The sequence below is a fragment of the Miniopterus natalensis genome, chromosome X, assembly GCF_054644295.1.
Source record: "Miniopterus natalensis isolate mMinNat1 chromosome X, mMinNat1.hap1, whole genome shotgun sequence".
Lineage (NCBI taxonomy): Eukaryota > Metazoa > Chordata > Mammalia > Chiroptera > Miniopteridae > Miniopterus > Miniopterus natalensis.
In genome coordinates, this window is record NC_142103.1 from 9,343,261 (window position 1) to 9,349,111 (window position 5,851).

The 5,851-nt window shown below is 39.5% G+C and overlaps 1 pseudogene; it reads right to left on the reverse strand.

Moving 5' to 3' along the window:
- Nucleotides 1-4,928: 4,928 nt before the first annotated feature.
- LOC107525792 (ferritin heavy chain pseudogene) lies at nucleotides 4,929-5,475 on the reverse strand (annotated as a pseudogene).
- Nucleotides 5,476-5,851: the final 376 nt, after the last annotated feature.

The following is a 5,851-nucleotide window of genomic DNA, read 5'->3' on the forward strand; positions in this document are numbered from 1 at the left end:
ACACAGTATAGACTAGTTGTGACTCTGCCTATCAGTGTCAAAGTATATGGTGTTTGATATGTTTTGGCAGACAATCTCTCTCTCCTCTTTAGGCTACAATTGAATTTAAGTTCTGTTTGCTTTGTTCACTGCTATATCCCCAACACGTAGCACAGTATCTGTTTTGGTAAATGTTTGTTAACTGAATACATAAATGAAATACTGAAGTTCTAAAGTAGTCACATTTGTGCCCTAATAACAAAATGCTTTTGTAAAATAACACTTTTAATTTTTGACTCCACCTTCTTGCCTTCCCATAAGGCTCTGACTTTGAATCCATGAGGGTAAGCCTGGAGACAAATTCAAGTGACAGCCACTGTGCTCTAATCAGAATTGTCCTTCCCCTATCATGTCTAAAGTTTTCTTAGTCCAATTTTGTATACATGATTCTTTCTTTCCGTAGAATAATTGATCTCCCAAGAGGTTCCTTCAAATACATTTCTGACAGGCCTGTCCCACCAGTTTCCCAGCCATGCCCAGGCATATGTGAATGCTGGCAGTTGACACAGCTTAGACTCAAGTTAAGACCCTTCTCTAGCCCCCAATTATATACACATATATAACCTCATTTAATGTATTCATAATCATACCCAGGTGTATACATTTTGATTCATGCAGATCTACACATTTACATACTTGAACGCATACATCTATGTAATCACTGGTACCTACAGAAAAGAGGTTTAGGAGGCAGGGAATAGTAAGAGATACGGCTGAAGAGTTGAGGAGGATGCTGCAATCATTAGGTGAGGAGTGTTAGAAGCTGGTCTAGGCTAGTGGCAGTGAAAATGGATATAAGCAAGTGGACTTGAAATACATATTACAGTGGTAGATTTGACAGAATTTGATGGCAAATATATTATGAAAGGCAAGGGAATACTAATAGGTTCCACCGTGAGCCTGTATTTTATTTCCCATAAGCTTTAAAGGCATAAAAGAAGTACACATCCCCTTAGTGAAAAATGACTCTGCAGTCTTACTCATGGGAGAATGTGGGCTTTGTGATGGGGCCCCCCAAAAACATTACCAGCACAAAGGACATTTATTGAGTTTACATTCAGATAATATATTTGGCTTGGTCCCCTCCACTCTTCAGAACATTTTCTTTCAGCTTGAGCAATGAGAACTGATATTTCTAATGCTGGCCTTCTGAGCCTTCAGGCAGAAAAGAAAAACAATGATGGCAATAGCTTCCTCTAATAGAGTGCCAGCTTACTAAGTGTCAGACTCTACATATACTTTTATTTGTTCTCCACACTAAATCCTCCTTCCAAGCCTATGAGACAGAAATTATTGTTGTCATTCTTCAGATAAGGAAAATGAGGCTCAGAGAGCCACAGCTGGGTCACCTAAAGATACAGTCATTTTATTCCGGTCTCTCTAACTTCAAGTGCATGCTCCTTCAACTGCAACAGTGGTTCTCAACCTCAACTGCACATTAACATCACCTGGGGAGTATTTTTTTTCTCTCTCCCTCTTTCACACAGCTGTACTAACATATAATTTACACCATACAGTTCACCCATTTCAGTGACTTTACTATATTCACAGGTATGTGCAAACCATCACCACAGAGCCAGTTTTAGAACACTTTCATCATCCTGAAAAGAAATCCCATACCCACTTGCTATCACCCTGCCATCTCCCCATCCTCCACCCCTGCCCTAAGCAACTACTAATCAACCTGCTGTCTTTATAGATTTCCTTATTCTGGACTCCAACATTAATGGAATCATATAATATTTGGACTTTCCTGACTGGCTTCTTTCACTTAGCATAATGTATTCAAGGTTCATCCAAATTGAAGTATGTATAAGTTTTTCATTCCTTTTTATGGCTTAATAATATTCTACTCTATGAATATACCATATTTTGTTTATCTGTTCATCCATTGATAGAATACTTAGTTATGTTTCACCTTTTGGCTATTATGAATAATGGTACTATAAACCATTCAAGTACAGGTATTTGTGTAGATATGTTTTCACTTCTCTTAGGTATATGCCTAAGAGTGGAATTGCATGGTCGTGTGGGAACTCTATATTTAATCATTTAAGGAACTGCTAGGCTGTTTCACCTAGGGACTTTTTAGAATATACTAATGCCCTGCCCACTCCACCCATCCATTATCCTCTGACCAAATGAATCATATTCTCTGTGGTTAGGTCCCAGTTGATTCCAATAATCTCCTTCAATATGTTCCAGTGTGCACCCTGCATTGAGCACACTGCAGTACATCATAACCTCAATGATATTGATATATGGCACTACTTAGAATTATCTACTTTTGAAGAATCATTAACCATAAGGATTCAACAAGAAGCCAGTGGTGCTTCAATATTTATTCATTAGCTAAGCCAACAACCCTGGTGACTCATGATTCTGGGAAGAGAAGCTTTGACTAGAACTTTTAAGGCTTGTAGCTCTCTTTTCTGTCACCAAGGCTGATCTTCAGTGCAGGAAGATTGAGAAACAAATCTGGAGCTGAATTATCAATGCATTGAGAAGGTATTAATTCCACACACTGCTTGTCACAGTGCCTAGATTGATACCGTAAAAAATTCTTTCACTGGGGTCTGGAAAAATAATGGGTCTCCAAGAGTTCCTTAAGAAACTGCAAAGCTCCCTGACAGAAAGGAAGTTGACAAGGAGGGAGAGAGCCAGGTGAAGAAATTACTTCTTTTTGGCAAGAGGAAAAGGGAGGGAAAATTAGCTGGAATTATTTCTTGCCTTCTCTCAGCCCCTTTCTGCCCTTAGGCTGTTCCATGTTTCTACATTTCTGTGGCATGAGATACTTTCTGATTCTGCCAGCAGGGGACAATGAGGGTGTGGATGGAGTGTGGGAATAAAAAGATACATCCTGGATTTCATTATTCCACCCAAGGAGAATCCCTCCCTGTTTGGCTCAGCTCAGTGCCTGGAGATTTATAGATGAAGATTTTCAAAATATATCCAGGAGTATGTTTACAGCATAACACACTAAATCAATTGCTATTATGAATTCTCTGCTCACTTCATATTGCTTCCAGGCCTTTGCCCTGGTGACCCTTCATCTCAATTTGCTTCAAAAGAGGAAATGCCAAACTTTTGAAAGTTCCACCATTTCTCATTTTCAACATGTGGTTTGTAGTTTAGATATGTGCAAAATGTTTTCACAAATGTTAGTTACAATTTTGACCCTCAAAAAACTCTGTGAGATATTATTATCTCTATTTACAGATGAAGAAACTGAGGCTTAGAGATGGATAAATGACTTATTCAAAGACACACTACTAGTTTTAGGCAGAAATAGACCTACACCTTGGGCCTCCTGATTCCATGTTCTTTTTGCTCTGCCCTGCCTAAATGAATATCCAATATGCCTTGAAAAGTATCTATAAGTAAAAAAAATCAATACCAAATATAACCTTGTGAATATTTTTACCTCCAAATTTCTCCAACCCCTGAACTTTTAACAGGAGTAAAGAGTAAGAAGCATCACTAAGTGACTTTAAAGAACCAACTGCAGCCCCATAACACAAATTTACATGGGAATAATTATTGTTGTTTGTTTTTAATATTTGCCATTGTCACTTGATGAAGTAGTTTTTAAACTCTATTAAGGCCCTGAATACTTTTGGAAATGTAAATACAATGGGTTGTCTATTTAGATTAAAGCACAGACAGGTATATAAGTCAGAGGGTTCATGAAGCCCAACTTTGGATCCCAGGTTATAAACCAATAAAGGGAGTTGGAACAGAAAAAAAGGAAATGACTGTGTTTGTCCAGGACTGAGGATTAGGAAGACAGATATGACAGAAATGACGAAGTAGAGCAAATTTCAACAGGAATGTTTGACAAAGCAGACCACTGAGTTGGGTTGGGGAGAGAAATAATGAAGGCAACAAGGTGGCTGCCAGACTTCGAGAGTGAAGATGAAGAATGGGAATTGAGGTCTTGATGAAAGTGAAAAACAAGTTGGAGCCAAGTAAAGGTTGAGAGATTGTGATTACAACTCAAAATTTATCCTTGCTAAAACAGAGTTCTTGATTTTTTTCCTCCCATGCCAATCTCTCTCTCTTCCAATCTTTTCCATCTCAGTATTGGCACAACCCAGTTGCTGAAGCCAAAAACCTGGGTCATTCTTTCTTTTTCTCTTACTTTCACATCTAATTCATCACCTAGTCCTGTCAATTTTACCTCCATCATGTGTTCTATATCCAACAGCTTCTCTTCATCTCACTTGTCACCAGTCTAGTCCAGGACAGGCTCATCTGTTGTCTAGACTACAAGAATGCCCCCTATCAGGCCTGTCTACATTAAAAATTTACCTTTGACAATCCATCTTTCATGCAATGCCTAAAGGAATATGTTTTTTTAGGGTTAATAAATTTTAGCTTTATTTCAGCTCAAACTAAAATATTTTTTGATATTTAATCAGATATATTTTTTATTAAATTAAAATTTTATTCACATATATATTTAAATATTATTTTGTATTAGTTTCAGGTGTACAGAATAGGGGTTAGACAATTATATATTTTATAGAGTATACCCCCAGATATTTCCAGTACTCACCTGACACCTGTCAATTACAATATAATTGACAATATTCCCTATGCTGTACTTTACATTCCTGTGACACGTTTGTAACTACTAATTTATAATTCATAATCCACCCAGCCCCCTCCCCCCCTTTGGCAACTATCAATATGTCTTCTATATCTGAGTCTGTTGCTATTTTGGGGGAAGGGAGACCAAATTACTTTATTTGAAGGAACGATACAAATGAAAGACATAAGTGGATGATTTGTACAAGTTATAGAAAAGGTAACAGTAACTCCAACATGCAGGTATTGCTCTGATGACCAGGAAGTCACCGCATGGCTATGGGAAGCCAGTCTAAGGCTCAGCTCTCATCACTGTCTCCCAGGGTGTGCTTGTCAAAGAGATACTCTGCCATGCCAGTTTCAAGGGCCCCCCACCTGTGCAACGTGGTTGCATGGTCACCCAACTCTTCGATGGATTTCGCCTGCTTATTCAGGTAGAGTCTCAATGAAGTCACACAAATGAGGGTCATTTTTGTCAGTGGCCAGTTTGTACAAGTCCAGTAGTGACTGATTCACGCTTTTTTCCAAGTGTAATGCACACTCCATTGCAGTCAGCCCATTCTCCCAGTCATCCCGGTCTGGTTTCTTTATATCCTGAAGGTAGATTCTGCCACCTCATTGCTTCTGCAGCTTCATCAGTTTCTGAGCATGTTCTCTCCTCATGAGATTGGTGAAGAAAATATTTGGCAAAGTTCTTCAAAGCCACACCATCTCAGTCAAAGTAGTAAGACATGGACAAGTAGACGTAGGCAGGGCGGAGCTCCAGGTCTATCTGGCGGTTGATGGTGGCCCCGAGTCCTGATGGTAGTTCTGGCGCACCTGCGAGGTGGACCCGGTCATGCTCATGGTGGCAGCTAAGGAGAGGTGGCTTCACTGCTGGAGTGCTGGCGGGGGCCTTGGGGCTGGCAGAGGTCCTATGAGGAGATGGCCAGAGGCTGAATCTGGGCTGCTGGCTGGCATGAGTCAAGCTCTGGGCTCCATCAGAGCACACTTGAAGCAGGAAACCATGGCGACTCTCTGTGAAGACTGTGTGTCTGTTGCTATTTAAAAAAAATTTATATTGTTCTTTAGATTCCACATATGAGTGAAATCATGTGGCATTTGACTACCTTTGATTTATTTTACTTAGCATACCTGCCAGGTCCCTCCATGCTGTTGCAAACGGTAAGATTTTTAGTAATTTTATGGTCAAGTAATATTCCGTTGTATATATGTACCACAT